The sequence below is a fragment of the Cotesia glomerata genome, linkage group LG4, assembly GCF_020080835.1.
Source record: "Cotesia glomerata isolate CgM1 linkage group LG4, MPM_Cglom_v2.3, whole genome shotgun sequence".
Taxonomy (NCBI): Eukaryota; Metazoa; Arthropoda; class Insecta; order Hymenoptera; family Braconidae; genus Cotesia; species Cotesia glomerata.
Window position 1 is genome coordinate 1,784,154 of NC_058161.1, and position 20,028 is coordinate 1,804,181.

Genomic DNA, 20,028 nt, shown 5'->3' on the forward strand with positions numbered 1-20,028 from the left:
ATGCTAATTATCTATTGCTAAAGTTTCGCCGTCTGCATGGTCTATGATAAATTTTAAGTATTTTTTATTCAGTATTAATATTCAACTCCTCTTCAACTGCAACCGCGATCGCAATTGTAATTTTAATCTAAATCTAAAGTGAGTTAAAGTTAAAACAAAAATAAACGACACAACATTAAATGCAAGAACATTTTATTTTGATGAAACGCGTTTTATTTACCGCAATTAATTGTACGCCGTGCTGAGTGCAGATGCTATCGCTTTAAATAAAATAAAACTCCTCGTTTTTATTTAATCGCGCTTTAAATCACGGTTTTTAAATAACGATTCTCAACAGAGAGTTCATTATATTCACCACGCTATCTTATTTTTTTCACTAACTTTTTGTCACACTTTTCACGCATTGATCACAAATTTACTCTATAAAATTTAAGGTCTCTTTAGAAAAATATTGTTTTTTTAAATATTGAGAAAAACTAAGATTTATATTTTTGACAATTAAATTTTGGGTCAAATATTAGAAATACTAAAAAACTTATGGACCTTGTTTATATTGATAGAAGGATTTACTTAAAAATGAAAATGAAAATAAAAATTCAGGGATTTATTTATTATTTATTTTAATCAACATTTATTTATTCAATAATATTTTATTTAATATTAAATAAAATAAAAATGATAAATAATTAAAAAAGTTTATTTTAAATATCAGGGTGAAATTTAACCAACCAAACTAACTAACTTTTCATAATAGTATTTATATTTTTGAATAACATGTCCTCTAAATAAACTAAATATATATCTTAAATAATCTATATCTGTACTAATAAATGGCGAGACCGTTTTTAGACATGCCTAACCGAACAAAACTATTAAGCCAATAGACTAATAAATAATCTCATTAAATGGATCATTGATCAGTTAATCTTTTAAGTTTATAATGTTTTTTCGATAATTTGTTAGTTGATAAAATAATAATAATTCATTAATAATCGTATGTTTAGTAATTTTATTTATTAAATAAACTGATAATTGTATTGTTGATTGACTAATGAGATATTTATTTGGTTGAATAGAATTTTTGTTCCGATTATAGAGACGTCAATATCCGAAACTAAAAATAATTTCTCGTTAAGATCAACTTGTCATTTTGATAATACTAATAGCATTTATACTGATAGAAGGATTTAGTTCTATTTAATAAGATTTAGTAACAGATACTAAATGATTTAGTAACAAACCTTTAATTACTAAATATTTAGTAACAGGTACTAAATTATTTATTAAAGCCCATTAAGTTCCACCGAATAAATATTTAGTAGTATTTAACAAATGATTTATTGCTACTCAATAAATCGTTTATTGGTATCAAAGAAATTAATTTTTTAACTAATTTTAGCGTGTATTAACTTTTTAACTTAAAATAAATAAAAATAATTAAAATTAATAGTTTTAAGTAAAAATGTAAGGTAATATGAAGAAAAGAATCTTATTAAATTATATTTTTTTGTTTGAGACATTTATAAAATTTAAAATTAAACAATTTTTTAACATATCAATAATAGACAAGTTGAAAAATGTTAACTAAACTCCACTGAGAAAAGACATAAATAGAAGACATTTATTGGGAGTATGTGTTTTTAAAGGTTTGATAAATCTCCAAAAATCGAGCTGAATAAAATAATCTAAGTCAGTGAATAGGTTATGTATCACATAAACATTGGCATTAAAGCATAGCCATCTACCGACAATACTTGCCAAAGAAATATTTAATACCTGTTACTAAATATTATTTGAGAAATAAATACTTATTTCCATGTAATAAGGCTTTGTTCATTTAAAGAAATCATTTATTAAAGCCCATTTAGTTCTACCGAATAAATATTTAGTAGTAATTAACAAATGATTTATTGCTACTCAATAAATCGCTTATTGGTATCAAAGAAATTAATTTTTTAACTAATTTTAGCGTGTAACCAAACTTTTTAACTTAAAATAAATCAAAATAATTAAAATAAATTATTTTAAGTAAAAATGCCAGGTATTATAAAGAAAAGAATCTCATTAAATTATATTTTTTTGTTTGAGACATTTATAAAATTTAAAATTAAACAAGTTTTTAACATATCAATAATTGACTAATTGAAAAATGTTAACTAAACTCCACTGAGAAAAGACATAAATAGAAGACATTTATTGGGAGTATGTGTGTTTGTGAATAGGTTATGTATCACATAAACATTGGAATCAAAGCATAGCCATCTACCGACAATACTTGCCGAAGAAATATTTAGTACCTGTTACTAAATATTATTCGGTGGAAATAAATATTTATTTCCATGTAATAAAGCTTTGTTCATATAAAGAAATCATTTATTAAACTGTAACAAATAATATTAATGGGTACAAAATATTTTTTTCTCCCAAATAAATGACTAAAAATTTTATTACTAAATCAGTTTAGTACTCCGTACTAAATCCTTCTATCAGTGAATATTTATGAATATTATTTATAAAGCATTATAATTATCTATACATTTTATAGTTAATACAATCCAGCAGAGAAATTGCTGTGCACTGTATATACATATATATATTTGCAGGCGTTATCTCGCAGGTAGTACATTAATATAATGCAACAGAGTCTTTAACAAGTCTACAAGTTTGTTTGTAAATTAAAATTGACAGTAATAATAATCAGGTTTCATTTACGGTCTGTTTTAATTTATTATTAAATCTAATTACACGTAATTATTTAAATATAATAATTATTAATATAAATACGTCTTCAATATTAAGATTTTTTTCATGTCAACCGACAGCTTATAATTTTAATTCGTATAATAAAAGTTGTAAGTTGTAACTTTTAAAATAAGTGGATTTTTTTTTATGCAAATATACATATATATAAGTCTAGGTTATATAAAACATGTAACGGTAAAGATAATAACTTTTTTGCAATGATAATGGCAAACATTGAGTTTAGTCGATACGGTTACGGCTCATCGATGTATAAATATATAAATATAAATATAAACGAGTAACGTTTTATATATTTTTATCTAGTAATAGTCCAAGGAAATGCTGGATATTAAATGTTATGGACACGCTTAATGGCACTAGGAAATTTCAATGTTATCTTATCTTATATGTGGGGCAAGTGGGAGTGTCTTTTGTTTTTATATTTTTAATTTTTATGAATAAAAATTTTTTTTTAGTCTATAAATTAAGAATAAACTTCATAAAAGGTTTTCTGCAGAAGCTAACAGGCGCCTTGATTTAAGATTCTGAGAATTTAATTTATTGAAACAATAAACCGCAATTATGAAGGCCGTAAGCGCTAACTAACCAAGCTTAAGGTATTAATAAAATTTTTATTGGATTTATCAATTATAAACCTTGAGTCGGGTCAAGAAAAAATTTTTTTATCAAAAAAATGTTCAATAAAAAATATAAAAATTTTATAGCAGAAATAATTAAAATTATTATAATTTAATAATTAATAATTATTACTTAATAATTAATAATTATTACTTAATAATTAATAATTAATAATTAATACTTAATAATTAATAATTAATTAATTAATAATTAATAATTATTACTTAATAATTAATAATTAATTAATTAATTAATAATTAATAATTGAAAATTAATAATTATTAAAATTTCAGGTGAAATATTGAAAATACAAAAAAAATTATGAGAAATTTTTTGCCAAGAAAATATTTTTCTTCCTTATTATTTTCTTGAGCGAAAAAAAAATTTTTTTTGACAAGAAATTTCACTTATTCCAACAAAATTAATTCTCTTGCTTTAAAAAATATGTATCTTAATCGAAGAAAATTTATTAAAGTCAAGAAAATCTTGTTGTTTTGAGAAAATTCAGCCTCCTGCTCCAAAAAATTTAGTTCTTGATAAAAGTAAATTTTCTTGTCTTGAGAAAATTTCTCTCTTGCTCTAAAAAATTAAATATAAAGAAGTAAATTTTCATTAATATTTTTATTGATCAACATGTCAAATGGGAAGATCAAATAATATTTCAACATTTTTTTTCATTCAATATGTATAATTGCACGGTAAAATAATATAAAATGGGTATCAAATATTCAAGAGAAAAATTTTCTCAAGGTGGGAAAATTTTTTTCTCAGCTGAAGTGGCGCTACTTCCCTAAAGTATCTAAAAATCTTGATCAAATATAAAAATTTCTTGTATCAAGTATTTATGATAATTTGAGTTAAGAAAAAATTACTTCCACCAAGAATAGAATTTCAAAAAAAATTTTTACTTCGGCCGACACAACTTCGGTCTTCCTTCCGGCACCTGAAAATTTTCTTTGTGTAGGAAATTTTATTCACTTTTTCAGTATCTCCGACCTTTTGACCAGAATTTGACCAATTTAAAAAAAAAAAAACACTTTTTTCAAAATTTAAAAATATAAGTATAATTTATAAAACACTTCTCGACCCAAGTGTACATAAAATTTTTATAAATATGCAATGCAAGGACTGTTTGTGAGTAGAGTGTCGAGAGTAATGATAATAAAATGACTGTTAATTGCAGTGTTAAGTAACTCTTTTGTAGTTTGTAGCCAAGTGAAATTATTCAAATTAAAATATCATTTTTTGCTTTAACCTTTAATATCTTTTACTCGAAACTCGAAGAAATGAAACTTAGCTGTATAATAATTTAATAATAATAATAATAGTAGTAGTATGGTGTACTTACATCATGTACATATATTAAACCAGAAGTTGGATGCTGAATGGTGGATATATCTGGAGAATATGTCTTTGAAAGTTCGAAACGGATGATGATTCTGCGAACCACTCAACTTATATTAACACTAGAGAGCTCGGGCTGCCAGTACAGTGCTTGCTACTTATATGGAAATGATGACCAATAAAATTTAACTGCGCGTACATACTTTTTGCTATTATTCTTATTCTGGCTTCAACGCGAATTTATGCATACATTACACTGTTTTTATTGTTATTTTACTTTCAGGTGCTTTTTTTACTTCCAGCTATTTGTTGTTAAAACTTGAGTATTTTTTATTTACTGCTGGAATTTCTTTTTTTAAATTATTTATGAATTTTAAAACGCTTTTTTTTAGTAATTTAAAAAAAAATTACAGAACTCCGATAAAATACAAGAGAGAAAAAAAATTTTTTTCAAATTTATGGCAAATTTTTGCGGACAATTTTTTGAACCTACCTTTTAATTTTCTCTGCAAATATTAATTATTAAAATATTTAAGTTCCAATATTTTCTTACACACCCAAAATTACTTAAATATTTTTTTTAACTCAAAATTTTGATTTTTTTACCTGATTTTTTAACTTTAAAAATTTTTTTAAGTTTTTATTCTGCACAAATTTTTATTCTGCATGCAAAAGAATGAAAAAAAAATTTTTTTTCAAGCAAATAAACAGATTTAGTTGCGGTTTTTGCGTCCATTATTCTTTATTTGACAAGTAAATATCTTTGCCACTAATAAATGCAGTAATTGAACCAAATTATGTCATTTGTGGTAAAGAAATTATCTACATAAATATTTGTGAATTTATTTGAAGAATTTTTTTAAATTTGTCATTTAATTTTTGCTTGAAAAATTATCAAATATTTAATAATTTATTAAATATTTAATAATTTTGTAAAAATTTTAAATAATTAAATTTATTTAATAATTTATTAAATATTTAATAATTTTGTAAAAATTTTAAATAATAAAATTTATTTAAAGAATTATTAATTTAAAATTTTCTAATTACACATTTGTAATTTTTAAATTAACTAAAAATTTTCTATTTAAAAAAAAAATAAAGAATTCCCTCCGGAGTTTTTTTTATTAATAATGTAATTAAAATTTTTGAAGTAAATTTCACTTCAAAATTAAATTAATTAAAAGTTATCCAAATTTATATTTTATTTTTATTAAAAAAATTAAAAAATTTACAACCAAAAGTTAAAATTAAAAAATTATCATTAAAAAAAAAGAAATAGTTTGAAATAATTGAAAAATTTACAACTAAAAGTTAAAATAAAAAGAAAAAAAATAAAAAAAAAAAAAGAAATAGTTTTGTCTCGTACCGTCGGACGAGTCTTTTGAACTCAGTACAAGGCCAAGAGTCTTATTAAGACTGGACTCGTTTTCCCGTAATGATAGACTTGTGCAGAGGAGTGACACTCGCCGTAGGGGCATACGGTCAAAGTTACTGGAATCGAAATCAACCTTTTTGTGTAAAAATACTCTCTCCTAACTTCTAACTACCATACCACGACCTCATCCTCGAACTTTCATCTAAAACAGCCCTCAAAACAGGATAAAACAGAAAACAGTCGTGCAATGAGTGTGACATTAAAAATACACAACTATCTAAAGCGACTAATGATAACTTTTGAGTTTGTAGTAATAGTAATAGTTTCAGCACAAAGTCTCTCTTTTCGAGAAAGTGTCAGTTTCTAGCATTCTCTGTGAGTATAGTTAACGGTTGTAGGTTATAGCTGAGCATACTTACTAGAATATAAGAATCTCGAATCTTGAACATATGTGTCGACAAGACGTGTCGCTATTCCGAATCGTTTTCTCAAGACTTTTATGTCTTTTAATCATCAGTTCCCGTAGTTTCTACGAATTTCCGAACTTCCGCGATGTAGTATTGACCTTTTTCAGTTAAATCAATATTCTAACTAAAGAATCAAATATACAAAAATTTTTATTTTCTACAAAAAAGGTCTCTTATATTTTTGTCATATTTTTGATCTCAGTTGAACTAAAGTTCAACAAAAAAATTTTTAAAATATTATTTTAAGACACTAAGTAATTCTACGAGTCATATTTTTGGAAATTTAATGTTGGAGTAAATGTTAAAAATATGAACAAACTTATGAGGTTATTTTTGATTGAAAATTAAATTTTTGATAAAAAAAAATCTCATATTTTTAGTTCCAGCCAAATTATAATTTTTTTAAGAAACTAAGTAAATCTACGCTTTACATTTTTGGAAGTGAAATTTCGGGGTAAATATCATGAATATGAAAAATTTATAAAATTATCTCTAAATACATAATTAAGAAATGACCTTGTATCTTGAGAACTATTGAAATTTTTAAAGATATAAGCTCATCCTGATGTTACACTCATCGAGACCTTTCATTTGAGTACCCACATCAATTTTTCATATATTTTATATATTTATATATATGAATATATGAAAAATATATCAAAAATGCATATGGGTACTCAAATGAAACCTCTAGATGAGTGTAACATCGGGATAAGCTTATATCTTTAAAATTGTCAATAGTTCTCAAAATACATAATTAAGATATGACCATGTATCTCGTGGACTAATGACATTTCTATAGATGTAAGCTCACTCCGATATTATACTCATCGAGAAATTTCATTTGATTACCCACATCAATTTTTCATATATTTATATATTGATATATATGAATATATGAAAAATATATCAAAAATGCATGTGGGTACTCAAATGAAAACTCTTGATAAGTAGAATATCGGGATGAGCTTATATCTTTAAAAATTTCAATAATTCTCAAGATACATAATTAAGAATTGACTATGTATCTCGTGAACTAGTGACATTTCTATAGATATAAGCTCACCCCGATATTACACTCATCGAGACCTTTCATTTGATTACCCACATCAATTTTTCATATATTTTTATATATATATTCTATATATGTATATATGAAAAATATATCAAAAATTCATGTGGGTACTCAAATGAAATCTCTTGATGAGTGTAACATCGGGATGAGCTTATATCTTTAAAATTGTCAATAGTTCTCAAGATACATAATTAAGAATTGACCATGTATCTCGTGAACTAGTGACATTTCTAAAGATATAAGCTCACCCCGATATTACACTCATTGAGACCTTTCATTCGATTACCCACATCAATTTTTCATATATTTATATATATATTATATTTATATATATATATATATATATATATATATATATATATATATATATATATATATATATATATATATATATATAATATATCAAAAATGCATGTAGGTACTCAAATAAAATCTCTTGATGAGTGTAACATCGGGATGAGCTTATATTTTTAAAATATATATTATATATATGTATTTATGAAAAATATATCAAAAATGCATGTGGGTACTCAAATGAAAGCTCTTGATGAGTGTAACATCAGGATAAGCTTATATCTTTAAAAAAGTCAAAAATTAAGATAGTATAGTGCAATTTAACAAAATTAATTATTTAATAAAACAAAATTTTATTTATTTATAGTTCACAAGTCCCGGCAGTCACATAATGACTGCAAGGTTGCTAGATATTTTTAATTAAATATTGAAAATAAGAAAAACTTATGAGTGTTTTTTTTTCTTTTCTCTTTTTCACAATGCAAGTGCATTAAAATATTATTGTTTTTTCATAAATATCTAATAAGATATTGTAAAAGGACGTTAAATTTACACTCTAGTGACCCTGTTATTAGCCATTGCTGTTGGGTCTTGTAAATAAATAAATAAATAAATAAATAAATAAGAGACCTTTTGGTAGAAAATTAAATTTTCTTATAAATTGTCCATATTTTTTATATTTCGCTCGAAATTTCAAAAAAATATTTCTCTCGATATTTTTAAACTTTGCATTGAAAAGTAAAGTCATGAGCCTAAAAAAAAAATTTATTATTATTATTATTCATAAATAAATGAACATGGTCTTTGTCAATCTCGGAGCAAAAATCGTTAGCCAAGTCGGAGCCGGAGCTCGTCCGCGGCATCGTTTGATAGTTTTTATTATCTTGAGCAGAGATACCTCGCGTTCCATCGCAATTCTTACAATTCGACGATTCTCTCAACCTCGGTCTCGGTGTCTCTTAAAACTGGACGTCTTATTGGTACTTTCTTCTAGCACTAAAGCTTTTCCGATTAAGAATTGCAAGTACCCTTTATACTTTGTACTTTGCACCGATTCGAGTTACAACTACCGAGTACGGGTATTAATTTAAGTACCGCGAACAGCCGTAAGAGAATTGATCCCAAGTTCCCAGGGTTTATTTTTACAAACGCTAAAAACTTCTCAGATTTAAATTATTTTTAAAATAAAATTAAAAGTCATAATTGCAATAGCAATCATTATCGTAATTATTGGTATTGCAATTGTTAATATTGCTATTGAATTGTTGGGTTAGATTAATTCTTAGTTCTGAGAGACGTTTTAATAATGTTAGAGTAGCTTGAGCCGCTTGCGAAAAGATGGCGCCACGCTTATCAGCTCGCTTACTTTCTGATATAATATTGTACGGTTTAGCTGTTAAGACTTAAGTTGTATTACTTATCCTCACTCTTGTTAGCTGTACTTGTATCTTGCAGTGGATATAATAATGTACTGGTACCTTTTACTTGCGCGGCAATTAATATGGAAGGCAAAAACCCATTGATAGATCAAGTTATCAAGCAATTAGCGTCGATGGTATTTTATTAATTAAAAATATAATTAATGGATATGGATAAAAATGCTTTGGGATTATTTATTATACGACATTTAAATGTTACAATTACAAGAGGTGTTGTCTTTTGAATTAAATATTTTTATTCTGTTAATTGATATTTTTTATCGGTTCATTTATTAATTAATTTATTGTGGTTATTATGTATGCTTAAAATTCGAAAGTTTTTAATTAAAATCATTTTTTTTAAGTCTCTGAATGTATCTTGGAGGACTCTAGGAAATTTTGATTTATTAAATAATGAATTTTGTTAAATTGTACTGTACTTTCTTAAATATTGACGTTTTTGAAGATATAAGCTCATCCCGATGTTACACTCATCAAGAGCTTTCATTTGAGTACCCACATGCATTTTTGATATATTTTTCATATATACATATATATAATATATATAAATAAATGAAAAATTGATGTGGGTACTCAAATGAAAGGTCTCGATGAATGTAATGTCGAGGTGAGCTTATATCTTTAAAAATATCTATAGTTTACAAGATACAAGGTCATTTCTTAATTATGTTTAATTGCACTGTACTTTCTTAAATATTGACGTTTCTAAAGATATAAGCTTATCCCAATGTTAGACTCATCAAGAGATTTCATTTGAATACCCACATGCATTTTTGATATATTTTTCATATATATAATAAATATAAATATATAAAATATATGAAAAATTGATGTGGGTACTAAAATGAAAGGTCTTGATGAGTGTAATGTCGAGGTGAGCTTATATCTTTAAAAATGTCAATAGTTTTCGAGATTCAAGGTCATTTCTTAATTATATATCGTGAGAACTATTGACATTTTTAAAGATATAAGCTCACCCCGACATTACACTCATCAAGAGCTTTCATTTGAGTACCCACATCAATTTTTCATATATTTTATATATTTATATTTATTATATATATGTTTATATGAAAAATATATGAAAAATGCATGTGGGTACTCAAATTAAAGGTCTCAATGAGTGTAACATCGGGATGAGCTTATATCTTTAAAAATGTCAATAGTTCTCAAGATACAAGGTCATTTTTTAATTATGTATCTAGAGATAAGGCAATTTCGAACTAACCTTCCAAAAAAATATTTTTTTAAATACCTTGATTATTTTTAATGCTAAAAAAAATCCTTTATTAATAAAAATAATCAACTTAAATAATCTTTAAGAATTTTACTTTATTTTCTTGATTTGAGCAAAAAAATTCTTAAACTAAGAAATTTTTTTTGACTTAAATAAATTTTATTTAATTCAAGAATTTTTTTAAGTTAAAATTTAAGATTTATTCCTTGAATAAATTTAATTTTTTTATCATCGTAATATTCAATCACTAAAATTATTATTTCCAATAAAATTGTGCTAAATAATTTTGAAAAAATTGAAAAATGTAAGAAAGAATATGAGGAAATTTTCAATGAAAGACTTGACTGGAATAAAAAAAAAAAAAAAATAAATAAAAATGATTGAAGCAACAAAACAGCAAAGAGAGATGGTAGATGGTAGATAATATTCAATACATATATTTTTATCGAATGAAGAATGAAGCGCTGAATGAAATAAATGAAACGAAGGTGGTGTATTAAATCATAAAAAGCTGGTCTAAAAAAAAAGTACAAAAGAAATGAAAGGCTGTGAGTTGAGTTGAGATTAGATTTAAGTCGACAAGTAATATTAACTCTCAACATCTCTTGCGATAGAGCCAAGTCGCCACCATGTATGGACACGACAAAATCAAATGAAATGAAATAAAACAAAATAAAGCTAAAGGGAAACGTACATTACTCGCGTACCCACTCTAATATATATGAAGGGTGAAACAATAAGCGACGACGACAATGAGGATTTAAGTGGCGACCTCAATGATATCAACTGCACGTCCGAATAGAATTCAATTGAAATTGAAGAAACATCGAGGGGAGATGGACTCTCTCTCCCTCTCTCCCTCTTTTCCTCGACAATTTTATTATAATTATGTCAAATTTTCTTTATAAATTTACAATCACTGCCGTTTACTGACGCTAAACTCAACTGTTAGGGAGATTGGGAGCTTCAATAGAATAATTTTTAATTAATTAAATCATGGATCTTATCTTGGATCTTTTCGCTGGACAATAACGATTAATTGACATTGTGCAGCGGCGACAAAGAGATATTAATTACCTGATTCAGAAGCTATTATGTTTATTGTATTGTACACAAATGCTCTGTTTAATGGTTAATGCTTCATGACATTAATTAAGCTGGCATCTGATGCTCTGATATCATTGTTTGTCTATCAGTTATTTTATTTATTTCAATTATTTAATTGTGTTTGTTTTATGAATTAAAATAAGTGGAATAGTTACTCTTATCGAGACCTTTCATTTGAGTACGCACACGATTTTTTTTCATAAATTATATATGTATATATATGATATTTCTCATATTTGTGGAGTATATAAAATATATAAAAAATTCGTGTGGGTATTCAAATGAAAGGTCTCGATGAGTGTAATATCAGGATGAGCTTATATCGTTAAAAATATTATCAGTAGACAAAATATATCGTCATTTCTTTATTATTGACATTTTTTAAGATATAAGCTCATTATGGTGTTACGCTCATCGAGACCTTTCATTTGAATACCCACATCAATTTTTTATAAATTTCATATATTTTACAAATATGAGGAATATCATATATATATAAGATATATGAAAAAATTTGTGTGGGTATTCAAATGAAAGGTCTCGATAAGTGTAACACCAGGATGAGCTTATATCCTACAAAATATCATCAGTGGACCAAATACAATGTTATTTCTTTATTATTGACATTTTTTAAGATATAAGCTCATCCTGATGTTACGCTCATCGAGATCTTTCATTTGAGTACGCACACGATTTTTTCATAAATTTTATATATATATATATATATATATATATATATATATATATATATATATATATATATGTTTATGAAATATAAAAAATATATCAAAAATCCGCATGGATATTCAAATGAAAGGTCTCGATAAGTGTAACACCAGGATGAGCTTATATCGTTAAATTAAAAATATCATCAGTAGATAAAATACAATGTCATATCTTTATTATTGACATTTTTTAAGATATAAGCTCATCCTGATGTTGTACTCATCAAGACCTTTCATTTGAGTACACACTCGATTTTTTTCATATATTTTATATATATGATATTTCTCATATTTGTGGAATATGTAAAATATATAAAAAATTCGTGTGGGTATTCAAATGAAAGGTCTCGATAAGTCTAACCCCAAGATGAGCTTATATCCTAAAAATTATCATCAGTAGACCAAATACATAGTCATTTCTTTATTATTAATATTTTTGAAGATATAAGCTCATCCTGATATTACGCTTATCAAGACCTTTCATTTGAGTACCCACATCAATTTTTCATATATTTTATATATTTACATATTTCACAAATACCATATATATAAAATATATAAAAAATGTCATGTGGGTACTCAAATAAAAGGTCTCGATAAGTGTAACACCATGAGCTTACATCTTAAAAAATATCATCAGTAGACAAAATACGTCATTTCTTAATTTCATAAAAAATTTTTTTTATAAATTTTCTAGTCTCTAAAAAAACGCTTTCATAATAAATTCCAAACAATTATCGCTAAAATTTCTCTTATTAATTAATTACAATCCATCAATATAAACCATTAAAAATGACAAGCTTGATTTTATCATAAATTCTATAAAAAAAAAAATTTTTTTATTTCTTAATAATTAGGTAAATTATCATCAACATTAAAAGTAACAGGCTCTTTATTTAAATTATTTTTTTTATAAATAAATAAGCGACTGATGCTGGGAGCTACGGATGAAATTTAGCCGAGAGCACAGTAGAGTTTTTTAAAATCTCAATTTTCAGTATGGAAATACAACTATAGTGTGTGTGAGTGTGTCGTGGAGCCAAAGGACCCTCTGGAGTATGGAACAGTAGCGATGAGAGTGAGCTAGTGTTGCAATTGCAGTAGAGGTAAATAAAATAAAACCCGTATGGAATATTGTGTGTGTAGAAGTAGATGTGAGCTTGAGGGTATCTAGACTCGACACTTACAGTAGGTACATATGTATATTTATATGGATGTGGATATAATAGGAGCAACTATGGCTATAACTATAACCATAACTATAACTAGGACTGGTGTACGAAGCGGGAGTCAGGGCAGTACAGTGTACAGTGTACAGAGTACAGAGAGTAGAGAGTACCACCGGCCACATAAAAACGTGGACGGAATAATGGGCGTAGTGAAGTGCGTCGCGGTTGCTACCGAAGTGTAGTGGGCATTGTTGGCCCACATGCTCGCTCGAATAAACCCGGTTTAGTTGATCGTTGATCGACTTTGTACCGACTACCGACTACCACATATTATATGTGCCCATACGTGTATATTATGGACATGGGAATGAATTGGGTTTTTAATTTTAGGAAAGAGATGGAGAGGAAATTGTCGGTTCTTTTGAAAATTAATTTTTTTATTTTTTTTAATTAGTTATTTAGCTGAAATTATTGATAATTTTTTAATAGTTGTTTTTAATACAATTTGTAATAAGACTTAAAATCGAGATAACTAGCAATCTTGCAGTCACTGTGTAAACTATAAAAAATTAAAATTTTGCTTTACTAAATAATGACTTTTGTTAAATTGCATTGTACTTTCTTAGATATTGAATTTTGTAAAGATATAAGCTCATTCTGATGTTACACTCATCAAGAGCTTTCAAATGAGTACCCACATGCATTTTTGATATATTTTTCATATATACATATATATAATATATATTTTAAAGATATAAGCTCATCCCGATGTTACTCTCATCAAGAGCTTTTATTTGAGTACCCACACGCATTTTTGATATATTTTTCATATATAAATATATATAATATATATAAATATATGAAAAATTGATGTGGGTACTCAAATGAAAGGTCTCGACGAGTGTAATGTCGAGGTGAGCTTATATTTTTAAAAATGTGAAAAGTTCACATGATCCAAGATCATTTCTTAATTATGTATATAGAGATATATATATAATATATACCCACATGACATTTTTTATGTATTTTATATATATAGTATTTGTGAAATATATAAATATATAAAATATATGAAAAATTGATGTGGGTACTCAAATGAAAGGTCTCAATGAATGTAATGTCAAGATGAGCTTATATCTTTAAAAATGTCAATATTTCACAAGATACAATGTCATTTCTCAACTATTGACATTTTTTAAGATATAAACTCATTTTGATGTTACATTCATCGAGAGCTTTCATTTGAGTACCTACACGAATTTTTGATATATTTTTCATATATACATATATATAAATATATGAAAAATTGATGTGGGTACTCAAATGAAAGGTCTCGATGAGTATAACATCAAGGTGAGCTTATATCCTTAAAAATGTCAATATTTCACAAGATACAAGGTCATTTTTTAATTATGTATCTCGAGATAGAGCATTTTTAAATGCAGCCTAAATACTTCATAATAAATTGACTATCGGTGAGAATGAAATGAAACCTTGAAAAGACAAAAATTCAAGACCTTCGCAATGACACTAAATTTTATTTTAAAAAATCGATTTTATCATATGACTATCTCGGAGACAAAACTTTTTTTATTCTCTCAATAATATAGATTATTGTTATTATCTAGAGCAAATAATATTAATGTGAACAAAGAAAAATAAAAGTTTCATTATCATTATTTTATTTAACAAATTTAAATAAATAAATTTTTTAAACTTCAACTTCAAGTTGATACTCATTAAAAGTATTGTTGAATAAATTATCCAACTTCATTTTGTTCAGACTTAAATTAACTAAGAATCAATATTTATATTCACGGTTTTTTTATTTATACTTATACTTTTATTTATTATCAAATTAAAGTGAAATGCATCGATAAGCATCAAACAATAGTTATCTTACAGCACAGTTACTAACTATAAAAAGCTTAAGCTTTACAAAGTCTAACAACACAATTAATTTCTATAAGACAACAATCTTTATGCTTTATAGTATATACTACCTGTTTTTTTTTTTTTTAATTTTTTATCTTCATTTTATATTCAATCTACTGCATTTTATTCCGATGTAAGATATAAGCGCAATTATTTGGCTAACTACTCCATCGATATATCTATATATACGTTTAATAGTAACGTTGGCTTATAACTGCTTTATGTACCCGGATATTATATAGCATATATCAATTAAATTGACAATAACAAGAGATCTATTTTTATAAAAAAAAAAAAAAAAAAAAAAAATGATTTGACACTAGTTGATCCAGATAATTATTAAAACATCATTATGGCCCTATAAAAATTTTTTTTACCGGCAAAAAAAAGTTTTTTATATATTTTTAATAAAAATAAAACTAAAATTTTTCTGTTTTTATTTTCAAATAAATATTGAGTCTAAAAATAATTTTTTTGTATTTTCAATATTTCGGTTAAAATAATAATTATAATAATAATAAAATGAAAAAATAACTAAACTTGCGTAGGTTTAGCTTAAAAAGAGCTCGTTAAAATAAAGTATGTCGCAAGAAAACGTTTGTCCGCATTGTCCATAGCGAGTAGCAACACAGAGCACACATATAATACTCACCGATTACACAACAATCCCTCAGTATCCTTATCTTTGTCCTCAGTCTTTCCTTACACATAATTTTATGGCGTGACGAGACAACGATCTCTTCTCAAGCTAAGATCCACTATTATTGTTAAAAATACTAGAAAAAAAACCTATAAACTGGAAAAGGAAACGCGTATAAGTGTCATCAAAATCGAAATGAAACAGTGGAGGATTGGGCAATTATTGTCAATATTAAGCTCCCTCATTGCCAGTACCTGCTTCTTTGATAACTACATTTACTTCATCGCGTCGTAGTTTAAATAATTATTTAAAAGTTTGTCATATTAATGCGCAATCGCTCAGAAATGAGCAACACTTTGAACTCTTTAAAGAATATTTTAGATCTCATCGCTATGATATAATTGCTGTCTCTGAAACATGGCTTAATCATCTGGTATCGGACACTCTAGTTTCATTACCATTGCTTTATTGAATAGTGAAATAGAAAATAGTATATTACACATCTAGGGCAGTAAAATAAGAAATGTCTCAGATCACATGTAATTGTTGTCCGAGGCGAAGCCGAGGTCAATAAACATGTGATCTGAGGCTTTCTTATTTACTGCCCGTGGTGTGTATACTATTTTTCTCCTCGACGGAGGCGGAAAGCGGCATTTTCGTTTAGCGCAGCGGGAGGAAAATTGACGCTTTCCGCCCGGAGGTGAGAAATAGTATATTACACACCTAGGGAAGTAAAGTAAGAAATGTCTCAGATCACATGTAATTGTTGGCCGAGGCGAAGCCGAGGTCAACAAACATGTGATCTGAGGCTTTCTTATTTACTTCCCGAGGAGTGTATACTATTTTTTTGTCCGACGAAGGCGGAAAGCGGCAACTTAGTTTAGCGCAGCGGGACGAAAGTTGCCACTTTCCGCCCGGAGGGCAAAAAAATTGTTAAATGGTGTGATTTAAATTGCTTGAAGTTAAATGCTTCAAAAACCAAAGCAATCATCTTTGGCAGTAGACTAAAAGTTAGCAATGATTATTGTATAAATGCAGAGAATATTTTAGTTGATAATTGCGTTATTCCTTATGTTAACACTGTCAAATATCTAGGGGTCATTTTAGATAATAATCTCTCTTGGGAACACCAAGTATTAAAGACTTGTAATCAAGCTATGAAAACGTTAGCTCAACTTAAAATTAACAATGAAATATTTAATGAACAATTGCGAGTAAAATTAGTGACTACACTTATATTCCCGATTTTTGATTATTGTTGTGCTGCGTTTACCTACATGTCGAAAAAGCTGCTGCTTAGGTTGCAAAGAAAAATGAATTCTTGCGTAAGATTTATTTTCAAATTATCCAGATATGAACATGTTTCCCCGTATTATAATAAATTAGGGTGGCTAAAATTAAGTAAGAGAAGAGATTATTTCATAGCATGTTTGTTTTTTAAAGAAATAAGGCTAAATTATCGGCAGTTGTTTGGCCCAGGACTTCAATATCTTAATGTATCAATGCGTAGAGGTGACATTAGACAAGATTACTTGCGTTTGCCAAGAGCAAATAGTAATATGTATGAACAATCTTTTATAATCAATGGTATACTTATCTGGAACTCGTTGCCACCTGGGCTGACAACTGTAGATAATCTTCCTGAATTTCAAAATGCATCTTTTTCATTTTTTCTGGCTAATGACAATTAAAATCATTATTATATTTATTTAATTAATTATAATTTCTGTTTCAAAGTGTCTCAAAGTGTTTATAAATTTACTAACTAACTACTGTAAATTTATTAAGTAACTTTATTGTAATTAGGTAACTTTAAAACCTTGCTGTTATTATATTATCAAACTTACAGTACTATTGTAATTGTATTTTTATACTGTATACTTATATATATATATATATATATATATATATATATATATATATATATATATATATATATATATATATATATATATATATATAAAATGTATTGCTTATTGATAGCCTTGAGGGAGCTTCGGCTCTAAGGACAAATAAATATATATCTATCTATCTATCTATTAATCTATTAACACTTACTCTGTTAAATTAACACAAAAAAGTGTTAAATATCGACGTTCTCATTAGCAAATTGTCTAACTCCATTTTAGAGAATCTCCATTTTATAGAATCTTCTATTTGTACGAAAAAAACAATTAGTTCAAAATTTATTATCACTTTAAAAAATCATTTAATATCACTATTATCTATTAGAGATATAATATTTAGGTTTGAATTATTCAAATAATTTATAATTCGTTTATGGCTACATCAAAATGTTAAAAAATCACCCTCTAAAAAATAAGGAGTTAGACAAATTGCTAATTAGACCATCGATATGTAACATAAAAATTTTTAACACAAAATTTTTTGACGCAAAATTTTTCACTGTGTGCTGAGAGGAGTCGTTACTTTTTATTTTTTCATTTCTACTTCTCTTCCGGCTGTAGAGTGTGTCGGGGGTGCTACCCTCGGGTTTCAAGCGCGTGTTCGTTGAAAGCTCAGGACAAGAAGGGTGTAGGGTTGTCGGTTAATTTTGAGCAGCACACCTCAACAGCTCGCCGGGTTTATTCGAATCTAATCGGATATAGAACAGTGTGTAATATTTTTATTTGACTCTTGTCACACACCAGGCATTAAATGCTGTTAATATTTTATTTAATCCTCTTTATTCTGACTTACTCACTCGAACTGGCTTACAGGAGTAATATTTACAGTCAATACGTCACAATATTTATTTACAAAAAATAATTATTTCTTTTTTATTTTATTTTAAAGAGATCCAAGTACCCTCCAAGTGTACACTGATAGAAGGATTTATTAACTATTGATAATTTAATTTATTTGAAGACAATTATTTAATTTATTAAATTCTAATAAATATTTCTTAACATTCAATAAATATTTATTTGAGAGAAAAGTACATTTATTAATAGTTAATAAGTATTTATTAATAGTTAACAATTATTTATTAACTGTTAATAAATATTTTGTTGAGTGAATTTGTTTCGCTTGCAATGTCATATGATATGAAGATTGCTAATAAACAAAAATCATCTTTATTAATTATTTGCATTAATTATATTACATTATAATAACGTTTATTGTAAAATACCAAATTCTATCCCAGCTCATAATTTTCTTTTATATTTTTAAATATTAAAAAGGTTAATTTATTTAGTGAATTGAATAATTATCATGTATTCCAGCTATAGGGTTATAAAAAGTGTCAAAAGAAAATTGCTATTTTTGCTTTTTATTTTAAATAAATATTTGTTAACAGTTAACAAATATTCATTAACCATTAATAAATATTTATTAATAGTTAATAAATTGTACTTAATAAATTACTTAATAACTGTTAATAAATATTTGTCAACTGTTGACAAATATTTTTTAACATTTAATAAATCGTATTTAATAAATAATTTATTAACTGGTAATAAATATTTATTAAATCCTATGATGTTAAAAAATCATTAATTAACAGTTAATAAAGCTTATTAAATATAAACAAATCCTTTCATCAGTGTAAAGAATGTCTATAAAAAAATAATACGTAGAAATACTTTTGTTATGCATTTTAAAATTAATTTTTAAATTAATTAATAACATTTTTGAGGAAATTTCCGATAAATTTACTCATTAAATAATTATTAACATTTAATTGACTAATAAAAAGTATAGCACTCTGAATTACCGGTATAAATTTGACAACACAAAAAGAGTTCCCTAACCTTCAAATTTACTTATGTTTAAGGTAAAAGCCCCAATAGATGATCATGTACCAGTATATGATCACTCCATGTATTTGTATAC

General features: G+C 26.1%; 1 long non-coding RNA gene across 2 annotated transcripts in view; it reads right to left on the reverse strand.

Moving 5' to 3' along the window:
* The window catches only part of LOC123262402, a 55,070-nt gene extending 50,171 nt beyond the window's left edge, over nt 1-4,899 (reverse strand). For both annotated transcript variants that reach the window (XR_006508943.1, XR_006508942.1), the window contains exon 1: nt 4,730-4,899. This is a non-coding gene — a long non-coding RNA (uncharacterized LOC123262402). The remainder of the gene's footprint in view (nt 1-4,729) is intronic.
* Nucleotides 4,900-20,028: the final 15,129 nt, after the last annotated feature.